The sequence below is a fragment of the Talpa occidentalis genome, unplaced genomic scaffold, assembly GCF_014898055.3.
Source record: "Talpa occidentalis isolate TD23 unplaced genomic scaffold, MPIMG_talOcc4v2.1 talOcc4.17, whole genome shotgun sequence".
In the NCBI taxonomy this organism is placed as follows: Eukaryota; Metazoa; Chordata; class Mammalia; order Eulipotyphla; family Talpidae; genus Talpa; species Talpa occidentalis.
The window spans coordinates 57,639,006-57,653,223 of record NW_023601754.1 but is presented as its reverse complement, the minus strand read 5'-3'; positions in this window follow the sequence as shown (position 1 = coordinate 57,653,223).

Genomic DNA, 14,218 nt, shown 5'->3' with positions numbered 1-14,218 from the left:
TGAAGTAGTCACTCATCACAGTAGCCAGAGAAGGGCAGACCACTGCGTCAGCTGGAGCAGAGCAGAAAGACAGTCAGTGTCACGGGGTGGAGGTGTCCTCCCGGCTCCCCGGGGCCCGGGCGGGCCTGCCGGGCTTACTCACCCCCGTAGCAGCAGAGGGCCAGAGCCACCAGCAGGGCAGACAGTGACAGCTTCATGGTGGATCTTGCTCTGAGTCCTCGGCTTCAGAGAACGACGAGCAGTGAGCGGCTCCGGAGCCCAGGGCTATTTGTACCCGGGGAGCTGAAGGTGCTGCCCATAGAGACCTGTGGCAGGGCCCGGGCCTGGCTCCCTGCCTGTCTCTTCCCTGAGCCGGGCCCTCCCCCAGCGTGGACTCCAGGGATGAGCCCGGTGCCCTCTGCCAGGCCTGCTGGGCCACTGCCCGGTCTCTGAAGAGATCTCCAGGTGATTGTCTTAGTCTTATAGTCAGTTCCCTGACAGTCAGCCCTGTGTCTGTGGGATGCGTCCATCATGACACGCGGTAACCAGAAGGGCCACATAAGTACTAAGTCAAACAAAGGAAATCACCTACTCCCAAATTTAAACATGAAGTGCAGCCTGCTGGCCCTGCTACAAGACGTATCTATTCATCCTAAACGGTAACAAGATGTGCTTCAGAACTGGCTCTGACCCCATCGGGATTATTCTGCTGACCTGGGATGACCACTCTCCACACTGAATGGTTGTTGGCGCTCACGTTGAGTGCTGTGCCTGTGCCTCCAAGTTCTGGTAGCTGGCGTGGGACCTGGTGGCAGGGGCTGGTGGGGGACAGGCGCTGTCTATGCCCACAGCACTCAGGGTCTCCGGACGCTCGTACTCAGCTGGTGTCCTGGCCACTGTGGGTCACAGGACACTGCCAATATATCTCAATCTTTTATCCTTGCATGAATCAATATGAGGCTGCCAGGACTTGGAGGCCCAGGCACAGCAACCAACAACCATTGGTTGTGGTTGTGAACACCAACTACCATTCAGTGTGGAAAGTGAATGGTTATCCCAGCTCAGCATCATGGCAGATGCGACCCACAGACACAGTGCTGAGACTGACCCTGTCTGGACTCATCCACCCGAACATGTAGTTACAGGGGTGCTGCAGCCCTCCCCGGTACTGGCAAGCGACACGGGCTTTGGGTCAGGCACGCGAGGGCCGCGGCCCAGGAGTGAGGCTGAGCGAGCCAGGCTGTCTTGTGTTGAAAGGCCAGAGGGTGCTTCGGAATAACAGCTGGGCACCCGTGGGCAGCCTGAGAAACACGGACAGCCCAGAGCTGAGTTCAGGATCGAGAGTTCAGGACATCTCTGTCCTGGCCCCCTCTCCTCCCGCCCTCCAAGCTGTTGTCTCAACTGCCTTCAGTGTCAGGGCACCACCGAGTCGCAGCATCCCTCCAGGGCCAGACGTGTCCCCTCCTCCATCACCTTCCCTGTGATGGCGCCGGCCGTCCCTGAGGGCGATCAAGTGCCCTGTCTGAGCACCCCTACGTCCTACACAAACCCAAGACCCACACTTGACACGTGGTCGCATTGGACCCTCGGCACCCCAGGATGCACACGTTCAGCCACAGGCCACCCACGTGCAGGGTGGCGGTGGCCCACAGCCACACACACGCCACCGGTGGCCCAGGTGCCTCTTCTGCTCCGCCCTCCGGGAGTCACGTCCACACGCACATGGCGCCGTGGGCCTGGAACACACGATGGTCACATACAAAGTGGGAGCAGCATTATCAGCACCCTCGGGTGCCACCTGTGCATGCCCGTGTCTCTCTCCAACATGTGCGGGATCAGCAGTGACAGCAGACACTGGAACACCCCCACAGGGCCAGTGGGAGGAGGGGGCACCCCGGCCCACACTCCAAGTCAGCTCCACCGAAACGCCGCTGAGGCCTCTCAAGCCAGGGGCCCACAATCATCCACACCCACAGAAACCAGGTGGGTGTTGAGGGCCAGGGAACGTCCCTGACTCCACGAGATGCTATTGGACCAGCTGTCTAATGAGGCGCTAAGAGTCACCGGTGTGGGGATTAATATTCTGACCAAACATTTTTGGAAATGTCAGGCTGTGTAAAGTTCAGGCTTTTGGAGAAGGCGCCAAGGAGACCTCACCCGGGCTGACACCTGACGTGGGTCTGCTCCCAAAGCCGCAGCCGGGCCACATCCGCGTGCCCGACGCAGCACCTCCTGGATCCGGGTTGCGTCGGGTCACGGTCACGGCCGCCCCTGGGGGCGGGATCGAGCGGCCAGTCCCGGAACTGTGGACTCTGCTTCTTCCTCTCCCCTTCGGGTCCTCTCTGTGGAGACCCCAAACTCCTCGTCCAGGGGCAGAGAGAGGTCACTCCGGGACCAGCTTGGGAGCCTGTGGTCAGTTTCATTTGTCTTGTCATGTTTTACTGAAGATTCAAGTTCTGGGGAGACTTTCTCCTAAACAGACCTGACAGGCAACCATGGAGGACTATCAGAGAATTCTGGTGAAACTCAAAACCACCGACAAGGTTCCCGAAGACCCGAGAAATGACCCCCCTCCTCCCCACGTGCCCCTGTCCTCAAAGCAGAAGCCACGAGCCTCACCCTGGAGATCCACGAGCAGGGAGCAAGGGCCTGGACGCCAGGGTGCAGAGAGCCACACGGAGGAGCCTGGGGCCTGACGGGTCCTCCACAGACTCCGCGGCCAGAGGGCCCGCCGTGCTGGTTTCTGACTGCCTGGAGATGAAGGAGGAGTCAGGCCCCCGGGGCTGAGACAAAACCCTGGCGGAGAGGACACCCAGAGTCAAGGGCCTCGGGGAGAAGTGGGTCAGCGCAGACTCCACCGCGAGTGCCGCTGGGCCGGACTGGTCATCCTGATGTAAACGAGGCGGTGAGGAGATCAAGTGACCAAGGGCAGCGCCACCACATCTCAGGATTCCGGGGCCTGGGCACCCTCTCCCCACTGCTCTGCCTCCCAGCTCCCCAGACCCCCGGGATCTGAGCGAGCTTTATTGTCCCACTGTGGTTTGTCACTCAGGGACTGGCCATCGTCAGACAGACACGGAAACTCTGGTCAGTTCATTACCTGGTCTCTGACCTCCATTTTGGGACCTCAGGCCAAGCTCATCGGAAATGAAAAATTCAGGCCCAAAGATACACCCCGGTCGGTGGCATCCTGTATTTCTCCACTGACTTTGCCTGCGAGAGTCCTCTCGCAGCGGAGATCTTATTCCAGAGTCACCTGCCAGTGACCATCATCGGTTTGTTCAGAGAAACCCTGTGCTTGCCGAGGGCACTGCGCCCGCGGGGAGGGAACAAGTAGTTGCTGATTCAGGGAGCTCTGAGGGGTCACTTGTCCCAGCTGGCAGGGTTCGGTGGGCGCCGGGCGGGTCCTCACGGTGCTGAGCGAGGGGACGGGCTCAGCTCCTCGCCACGGCTGCCACGGGCTGGGGCAGGAAGGGCCGCGCTAGCCGAGAGCAGGACACACCAGGCAGGTCGCCACCGCCTCCTGGTCCTGCTCCTTCCTAAAGCACTTGTGTGCCTAGCTCAGCCTCCTGCTGAGTGAGCGACGGTTCTGCTTCTTGTGAAGGTGGAAAGAGTTTTCACACACACGGCGGACAGGAAAGACCAGGGTCGTGGTCTGGGACCTGCTCTTCTCTGCACATCTGTGCCTGAGGGACCTCAGGTTATGCCAGGTCACTGGGCCTCCTCGCCTGTCACCTTCACCTCGCCCTCCCCAGCCTGGCGCACCCGGCACGGGAGTTTGTCCTGTCACTCTGGGGACACCCCGAGGCCAGCTGCCCTCAGCGCCTCACCTGCGGATGCCATGTGCCCTCGGGCTCCCGTGACTGCTACTGTCTCTGCCCAGAACATTCTCCCCTCGGCCCGGAATCTCCTCTCCCCAAATCCACTTAAAGTTCATGTGGACAGACTGCCCAGACCTGGACAGGATGCCAGGCCTGCTGGGGCTTTCGTGGTTCAATCACTCCCAGGAATGTGGGCTTGGTGATGTCTCCCCAGGGCACGGTGGCCCACCAGAGCGGGGTCCTCTTCTCACTTGTTCCCAGAGAGGGAGCAGCAGCACACGGGACACTAACCGTCCTCGGGGGCCCTTGGTTACCGCGGAAGATGGGGGGACGGTTGGGGGGGATGAAGGGTGAGGCACCTGCTTGTTCACGGGGATCCTGTCGTGAGCCTGGCTGCGGCCTCACGGGGCAGCTCTGTCGTCCTCACCAAACGGGACGGAATCCCCCCACAATTTCCCGCAGAGAAGGAACCAGGCTCCCCGCATCTGGCCCCAGCCCAGGACATTTCATGACCAGGAGACACAAGCGAGATTCCAACCCACTCTGCGCCTCTGCCGCCTCCCTCCACCTGCCCTCCAGCCCCCACCGGCCGCCCCGGCACCAGTCCCCTGGCCCTTGCTTCTCCTTTCAGTCGGGGGGAAAACGACTGCAAGGAACTGAGTCGCGCCATCCTTTCACTGGCCATGCACTTCTGAAATCCAGTGACCTCGGGGAGATGGCCTTTGTTCCCGTTTAAAGATGTAGTTATACGTGCATACACTTCCCACAGGTGCTCACTGCTGCCCAGTGCGCGCTTTCTGCTCTCAGAGGATCTTTTGCAAAGTCCTCCTAACCTCAGGCCCCTGCTGGCGTCCCGGGGAAGCCTGCCTCCCAGCGGCCGTGCGCGGCACTGCACCTCCGGCCTCTGGTCCAGAGCAGAACCAGAGCAACAGGAGAGGAAAGGGCACCTTCATGGAGGAGAAGAGGATCAAGAGAAGAGCAGGAGAAGGGACAGGTGAGAAGAATCAGGAGAAGGGGAGGGGGAGGGGAAACGAAGATAAGCGGAGCACAATAAAATGAAAGCCAGGACAGCTATAAAGGGGGAAATGTTGTCATTTGAGTCACCCATTTGCACACTTTTGCATTAATTTTATCACCCGGGGTCATTATTATCTTCTGCACGAAGGCTCTGTCTCCTGGCGTCCGACCACCGGGCACAGGCCGGCTGGGTCCTGGGGGCATCTTGCTGTGGCTTCCTGGTCCAGGGCCAGGCCAGTCCCGTGACTCATCCCTCCGCCGGGGAGGGGAGGTGGCACCTGCAGCATAAAAGGAGGCGCCTGGAAGCTCCGTCCACAGCGCGTCCTCCTCCTGCACGTTGTCCGCACAGCCGCACAGCTGCTCCACCATGAAGCTGGTGACGGTCCTCATGCTGGTCGCTCTCCCCGCTCTCTGCTATGCAGGTGAGTCCCCACAGAAGCCTGGGTGGGCTGCATTTGGGCCCGCGACAGACGCCAGTACCCCACCCCGGATAGCAGAAACCCCGTCCTCACCCCAAGGTTCCCATGTGCCCCAGATTCTGAAGTGTCCTCCCTCCTGGGTGCCTGCTCTTCCCAGAACCCCCGAGCTGCCTCCCACCAGCACGACACGTCACTAAGTCTGTAGGGGCCGTGACATCACATGGATGCAGGACTGCCTATGAGGCTGGGTATTGCCATGGGGCAGATCCAAGCGTGGTGTGATGACCCTCTCCCACTTATGTCCAGTGGTTTTTCTGAAGGAGGATCTCCCAGAGTCCCCATCAGTGTGGGGGACACAGGACACCCTGGAGAGCAGGCTCAGGGGCAGCGTCCACACCGCGTGCTGCTGCTCTGCCTGGTGAGCTGATGGGAGCCCTTCCAAATGTCCTCAGCCCCGTCCCCGCACAGCAGCGGTGTCTGGGCACAAGCGCTCACGCCCTGGGACGTTTCCTTGTAGCACCGACACCCACTTAGAGGACAACACCCTGATTTTCACGCTCTTTCCACAACCACTCTCTGAGCTCCTGAAGGGGATGGTGTGATGGGTCCAGGACCTCTGGTTGGAAGGGCTGAGAGCGGGCCTGGAGTCCAACTCCATGCCCAGCAGGCCTGGCCCTGGGTAGCTGCAGGGCCACCCAGGCCCACAGAGAGCAGCGTGTCTTTCCCCCACTCCTTCAAGGAAGGATTGGCCACTCGATAAGCCGAGTGTGGGGCGCTCCTCCGGGGCTCCGACCCTCACTGCAAGAACTCACAAGGCTGCACGGGGATTGGCCAGACGGTGTGGAGAGGTTGTGCTGTCAGAGCGGCTCGTTGCTGCGGGTGCTCTCCTGGTGGCTCGTGGTGGCATGTTGGATGAGGGAGGGGAGGCTGGGTGCTCCAGACCTTAGAGACACCCCAGCCCCAGTGGCCGCAAGACCCGAGAACTCAAGGACATTTGCCGTCAGCTTTCTGAACGCGCATCTCCTCTGGGGTGCAGGGAAGACAGCAACCGTGGCGCCCCAAGGTGGGCTCCTCCCTCCGTCACTCTGCCCGCTTCCTGTGCTTTCTCCCCAGGGTCCGGCTGCCCGGAACTGGAGACGGTGGTGAAAAACACGCTGAATTGCACCATGACCCCCGCTGCCTACCGTGAGTCCCTTGGGAGCCTGGTGCCAAAAACGACCGCTGGGACCGGCATCGAGAACATGAAGGCCTGCTTCAACAAATTCCCGGACTTGATGGACCCCTTCCAGGGCTTCATGGTAACGTGCTGCTTCTGTCTAGTGCTTCAGGCTGGGCCCGAGACAGGCAGCCCGTGTCTACACATCCCCGATGTCTGAGCGAGTGTGGCCGTGCTGGGATGATTTCCTGCCCGCAGGAGGGTGCTGCTGGGCGTGGACACCCACCTGTCCCGGGCAGCTGTGCTGTGCGCCCTCCCGACCTGGTGGGGGGCCTGTAGGGATGAGCCAGGGATGACAACAGACAGGAAGGGTTACTGGCAAGGGCTCTGCCACTCTCCTGGAATCCTTGTTACGCACACGTACCCCACAAACACCCCCAAGGGAAAAAAGTCCCATCTCCAGCAGCCCCTCAGGGTAGGAGAGCTCAGCGGGCAGTGCCTTTGCTCACCAGCAAGTGGGTGAGGTTCTCCGAGGGGACCTGCCCACCCTGGTGGGAAGGGCTGATGGGGCTCAGGGTGCTGGTGAGGACCGGATGGGTGCTGCTGGCCCCAGCCCACCCTCAGGGCAGCAGGTGCAGGACCTGGGCAAGCGCCAGGCATGGCCTGCCGGATCCAACTCGCGGGTTCCCGAGGAGCCTTCTCCCTCCCTGCAGACGCGGGCGGGTGTTTATCCAGCATGGGCGCGGCCGCGGGATGCACGGAGAGTTCCCGGGCCACTGGTCACTGCGCGGGCTGCTGACCCTGGCTCGTGTCTTGTTGTGTCTCCCAGAACACCGTGTACGCGTCTCCTCAGTGCACCCTGTACTAGCTTCCCCGGAACCCCGGAGGACCACGGAGTTGACGCAGTGTCCCTGGGCTTGGCCCCTGCTTTCTTCCCTCCTTGTCTCTGAATCTCTCACCCGCAAGACCATTGTTGAAACCTCAAATACATTTTCATTTCAATAAACTGTCTGCAAAGTAAAGTTCTTTTTTGTTATCTGATTGCAGGAGGGAAGGCTGGCCTGGGCACATCTCCTTGTCTCGTAAAGCAGCATGGCAGGCACTGAGTTGGAAAAGCATCTTCTCTTCCCCTCCTGGAGCCCAGAATGGGCTTCTAGAAAAGTGCTTCTCCTGCCCACATGCCTGCAGTCCTGGGCCTTTATTCTGGAGGGGCTTGACCAGGCCCTGCTCGTGCCTCTCCATGTCCCTGGCCTGACCCTGCTGGCTCCTCTCTGGCCCCGCGTCTGACCCACGAGGGCAGGGCTAGGCAGACCTGGGCAGAAAAGAGACATGGCACCGCGGGGCCGTTCGGGGGGCAGTGCTGTCCTCTTTCCCGCACTGGCCGGATGGCATCCACGTGAAGTTCAAAGACACTTCATGACATGGTATTTCCCTAACAACTAATACGACCGGTGCCCCCTGAAGCTGCGAGGCTCCCAGCTGCTGCTCTGTGGGCACCTTGGGTCTCTCCTGCCCCCCACAGCAGTGAGTGTGGAGGGAAGCCCAGTGCTGGATTAGAATCCAACCACGTGGGTCCCCCAGGTGCTGCCCTCCAGTCTCACACCTCAGGGTGAGACCCGGGTCACCAGCTCCCCCGTGGAGGGCCCGCCCCCGCCCCCACTCCTCTCCTGGATTCTGCACCCCAGCAGGGCTGCCCTCCTGCTGGCATGGCACCGCGGGAGTCAACAGGCTGGACCTGGAGTTCTGCCACAACTTGGTCTTTTCTTTAAAAACATTAAGCAAAGCTTCTGGGAGTTGGGGTTCGAGAAGAGACACGTGTGATGACTCCGAGGCAGTGGGGCTTGGCGGCGTCTCCAAGGGACCCCACGGCGCCGGTGGAGACCACATCTAGCGGGTGCTGTTGGAGATGTGGCCCGGTCCCCAGATCAGAACACAGGGCCCCCAACACTCAGGGTTCCTGAAACCACATCCAGGAATAGGTGCCGGCAGCTCCCTCACCTTCGACGTCCGCCCACCCTCAGGGGCACACGTCTCTGTGAGGACTCAGGGCCCCGCTCCCTGTCCTGCATGTCTTGTTGCTTTTCCAGTGGGAGGGCAGCGGCCAGGCTCCCTCTGCCTCAGCAGGATCCCCCTCCGATGACTCTCTGGCCCTGAGGGCAGAGGAGGTGAGGAGACTCCCAGCGCGGGCCCCGCAGCAGGGCTGAGTCCGGCCCTGAGAGGCGCGCGCGCAGCGGGAGTGCCGGCCGTGGTGCCAGGGGGAGGTTGTGCCAGAGCAGCAACCTGTGCTGGGCCCCAGGGAGACACAGGACTGCAGCCAGTTCCCACGGTCTGGCCAGGCTGCTGAGGACCTGGAGGGAGGAGAGTCCTGGGGCCTGTGCAAAGCCAGTCCCGCGGGGTCTCCTCCCTGGAGGGCAGCGCACAGACCTCAGCCTGTCAGCGCCCCTTCCTCTCTTCCCACTGTGACCCTTGGCCTCCCTCTGCCTCAGGACGCCCCAGAGCCCTGCAGTGGCGCCCCTCCCCGTGGCCATGTTTCTCGTGGTCACGGGGCAGGGAGGGCACAGCTCTGGCCACACTCTGCAGCCCCTCAGGCCCACGTCCTGGTTGGTGTCCACTTGTCCCCATTTCTCAGTGTGACCAAGGGAGGTGAGTCACACCCGAACACCGCGAACAACCCTGAACACCACGGGTCTCAAGGGGCGTCCACGGAGCCCTGCTCGGAGGACCCCAGGAATGGACAGTCCCTGAGGTTTTGTGGGTTCAAAACAACTGTCGGCTCTTCTCTTTGAAAAAGAGGCGTCTGAGTGATGGCGGCGCTGGCGCTCCCTGCCCCGGCACATTCCACACCCAGGAAGAGCAGGAGGCAGCCCGCGGCCAGCCCGCCCTGTGGACACGCGGGCAGATCATCCTCGGTGTGCATTTCTCCCCGAGTGAGGAACTCCAGACGCTGGTTCCTCCGGATTCGGGGAAACACTGCGTATCCAGTCTGTGTTCTGTGCTGGTGGACGCGAGGAATCAGGAGCTCGCAGCGCCCCGAGAACCCCAGGTTGGGGTCCCTGGGGGAGGATCCACTGCCGCCCCCAGGGACTTCCAAACCTGTCTGGGAACCCCTCTAACCACGGACTGGAGCTCAGCCATGGCTGGGCGAGCCAACCCCTCGCCCTTTGTGCCGAGTCACGCCCCGGGCGCCCCCACCCCCTTTTCCTCTTCACCCTTCCCTGCACAGCTCAGCAGACAGCCTCACTGGAGGGTCCACTTCAAGCCCCTCTCTGTAAGATCTCTTTCACCCACGCACTGAAGTAAAACTTGAGCTCCCTCTCGGGTCCCTGCCTCCACGACCACCGAGGAGGAAGAATAATGGTCGCGCCGGGAAGAGCCGCAGCCACGTGCGGCCGCTTTGAAGCCCCCGCTGTGCCCGCGGCCAGGCCGCAGCCAAGGTGATGGCTCCACGAAGGAAGATCTTGTGCTCGGCATGGAAAGAATCGACAGAGCATCTCAGGCCGCCAAAGGGCATCAGCAGCAATGACTGGCCTCCCGGAGCACAGCGGGGGACCCAGGGACCGGCAGGTGCCGCCCTCACCATGAGAAACGATCTCTGATCTTACGTAGACATTGTTGTACGGTTTCTAGCTCTTCATCACAGCTCTGAAGATGCCAAATCTAAAAGTTTCCAAGGGAGGCCATTTAGAAACAGTGGAAAAGGATAAACATGACAGTGTCCATCGCCTGGGGAGACTTTGTCACCTGTACAACAAGGAGGGACTCGGGACATGATGACCGACCGGTGCAGCAGCTTGTCACAAAAACCAGTGCTGCCTGTGGGCTCCCAGAGAGCCGGAGCTGCTGGGTGTACCTGGCGGCATGGACGGGTGGAGGAGGCCTTTGCGCCTCCATGTGGCTCATTTCCCCAGCCACCCTCCCACCCCCGCATCACATGCACACACACGAATCTCCATGTGCACTTGCAGGCACCCTCGGTCTCATGGGGAGCCCTTGAGTGCCACTGCTGTTTGCAATGTGCAGAATGACTACAAGCAAAAAGAAGTCACTTGGAGGTTTCGTTAGTTGAAAACGACAAACCGGTTTTCTCTTCTTGATCACAAAGGACTGCATGGTTGTAGCAGACAGTTTACCAGTTGTCTCATCGGGTTTCACGCCATCATGGAGCAGGAGACAAACTCTGGTCAACGTGCTATGGTGAACATTTAGAGGGAGGAGGCTGATAGAGCCCACAGAGCCCAGATTTGGAAAATTAGATCCACAGCTCAAATGCTGGGGATGAGACAGAGTCTTCCCGCGTCTCCCTTATTAACCGCAGGGGAGCACCCGGATCCAACAAGTGGTGCCTCACAGATGGACAAATTCTAAATTGGTTTTAAGACACGGAGTCCTTATTTCTCTCATGATTTATCAGCAGCCCCTAAATTAGGTTGTCTGATGATTTTCTAAAAAAAATAATTAGATATCACCTCCTAGACAACAACTGAGAACGTGTATCCAGAGACTGTGAGTGCCATGGGCATAGATGGCACCTGCCACCCACCAGCCCCTGCCCACGGGTCCCACGCCAGCCGCCAGGTCTTGGAGGCACAGGCACAGCACTTGATGTGAGCGCCAAAAAACATTCAGTGTGGAGAGTGGTCATCCCAGGTCAGCAGAATAATCCCGATGGGGTCAGAGCCAGTTCTGAAGCACATCTTGTTACCGTTTAGGATGAATAAATACGTCTTGTGGCAGGGCCAGCAGGCTGCACTTGATATTTCAGTTTGGGAGTAGGTGATTTCCTTTGATCAACTTAGTACTTATGTGGCCCTTCTGGTCACCGCGTGTCATGATGGACGCATCCCACAGACACAGGGCTGATGTCAGGGAATTGACTACAAGACTCTAAGACAACCTCTGGGGACAGCTCTGCAGAGGACCGGGCAGTGGCCCGCAGGCCTGGCAGAGGGCACCTGGCACGGCCCTGGAGTCTGCGCTGGGGGAGGGCCCGGCTCAGGGAGGAGATGGGCAGGGAGCCAGGCCCGGGCCCTGCGACAGGTCTCTGTGGGCATCACCTTCGGGCTCCCCGGGTACAAATAGCCCTGGGCTCCCGAGCCGCTCACTGCTCGTCGTTCTCTGAAGCCGAGGACTCAGAGCAAGATCCACCATGAAGCTGTCGCTGTCTGTCCTGCTGGTGGCTCTGGCCCTCTGCTACTACGGGGGTGAGTAAGCCCGGCAGGCCCGCCCGGGCCCGGGGAGCCGTGAGGACACCTCCACCCCGTGACACTGACTGTCTTTCTGCTCTGCTCCAGCTGACGCAGTGGTCTGCCCTTCCTTGGCTACTGTGATGACTCACTTCCTCCTGGACAATGCAGAGATGTATGCTAGGTTGATTTCAAGGTATAACGCGCCCCTGCAGGACACGAACGCCGTGATGACCGTGAAGACCTGCATGGATGCTCTGTCAGGCTCGGACATATCGGTGGTTTTGACAGCATTGGTAATTTCTTTCTCCCGTAGACGCTTCAGCTCATCTGCGCAGGCAGCAGGAGCCTCTCTGCTGCTCTGTGGCTCAGGGGAGACCTGGCCCAACTCCTTCTGCTGGGGGGCCCGAGCCACCTGCTGCTGATAACCTGACACCCATTGGGAGGACAGAGGCCGCACCAGTGGGGGCTTGTCTCCCCTCTCAGGCCACCTGCCTGACAACACCTCCCGGGGGTCCTGAGGTCCAGCGGGCCCCAGGCAGGGAGTCTGAGGGCCCCAGCACCACGGCAGCCCCGCAGGGAGTTAGCTGAGCGCGAGTCCCCTCGCTCTGGACACACTCCCCACAGCCTCCTCCTGGACTCAGGTTGAGGAGACCAGGTGTCCTCAGCCGGAGAGTCTACCCCGGCACGTGTGGGCCCTGCAGTCCCCCCCCCCCCGATCTCTCCACCCTGCGCCCCAGTGGCAGTGAGAAGGGGAGGCCTGATCCTGACACAGACCCAGGGCCCGCTGCTCTGTCCACCCTCAACTTCTACTCCTCCACGGGAAACCCGGGTCACTCTGGGGCACCTACGGGCAGGTGGGAATGGGTCTGCCCTGAGCCGCCTGCCTCTTGGTAACGTGGCCTCCTGAGATCATGGGGAACATGGCCTGCCGGGTCCCCACACTAGCCCTTGGCTGGGGAGCGAGACCATCACCCCGACTGTGTCCCCGTCTATGCCGCTGCCTCACCCCGGGAGCAGCAGGACTCACCTGCCCTTTAACTCCCTCTTTCATTTCAGGGGAAGCAACTGGCCCAGTGCAATGGAGCGTAGTGGAGCACCAGCCCCCTGTCTTTGCACGATCCCCTGATCTCCCCTTGGAAATATAAAGGTTTCAACATCTTGCTTCAATAAATCACACATCCCGGACCTCGGCTTGTCTTGTCGTCATTATGTGTCCCTGACTTGACCCTGGTGGGGTCTCATGTGGGCCCTGGCCATCTCCAAGGCGGGTCTCAGAGAACAAGTTCAGTTACGGGGTGGTCTGGGGTGGGGATGACAAGGGCAGAGTTTGCGCAGGGGACACACTCAGACTGGACAGGTGCCCTGTTCCTGCGGCCAGAACTGAAGGTGATGGGGGTGGGAGGGGATGCGGCCTCAGGACCAGGGCCTCCACTGTGCCCACAACTGTGGCAGCTGCCCCGCCTGGTGCCCATTCCTGGCCGCGGCTCAACTCTGATGAAATGTCCTTCGCCATCAGTTTTCTCTCGACTCCTCTATTCCCGTCGACAACAAGGTCGGGCATCAGGTCTCTGTCGCAGTCTGCACACCCACTTGCTCTGCGGGTCGGGACCTTGCACCCCCTCACGTGCTCTCCCTCAGCTCCCCCGAGGGCTGGCCCGGCCCGCTGCCCTGGCTCACCTCCCCCAGACCCCCTCACTCACAGGACCCTGTCACTGAGCACTCCGTCCCCTCCTGGCCCCCAGAGGTGATGGACCTCCTGGCCCCGCAGGAGGTGATGGACCCTCATCCAGATGGGTCACCCCGGTTCAATGTTAGTGGCTGTGGAAGCTTCTGCTGGTCAGTTGGGACTAAACCAACCCATTATCTCGGTGTGGAGGACTGAGCAGACATCAGAGGCTGCTGTGCCGGGTGGGCCTGGAGCCCCTGGAGGGAGCGGGCTGGAGTGGGGCAGCTCTGCTCCTCCCAGCCCATGCGGCTGGTGCATCCAGGGGTGACCTCACCCCTGGAGCTGGACCCTCCCGGCCACAAGGCCTTCTACTGCTGTGTCTGCATCCAGTCCCCTCATCTCCCTCCTAGGAGATATACGGGGCTGCATTTGGAGGCCACCCGAGATTCCAAGCGCCTCTGGCTCCAATCTTTCCACTTTTCTTGCCGATAAGATCTTCTCAGGCGCCGAGAGCACATCCTCAGAGTCTTGAGGAGAGCAGGGGGTGATGGGGACGGGGTCAGTGAGTCTGGTACACGCAGAGTCCCCTTGACTAGTCGGAACCCAGGGGTTGTGAGCTGTCCCTGACCCAGAGCGTGACCTCCGAGACCCCTCTCCCACCCACACAGCTGCTGTCACAGCCCAGTGCGTCCTTCCCAGCTGGGGCCCATCTCCTCGGTGGTGTCCTGCGCTTGAGCCCAGAGCCTGCCCCGAGTCCTGCTGGGCGCCGCCAGGGGGTGGGCCAGCTCCCTCGGGCGCTGTGCTCCAGGGAATCCAGGGAGGCGACCCCAACTATTTCATTTATTTTTTATTTGTTAAGATTGATTTATTTATGCACACAAGAGCTGGGGTACAGGCCAGAGAAGCGGGGGGTGAACGGACTCCCAGAGACAGAGTGTGGAGCAGAACAGGGAGACTGACTGAAATACACTGCT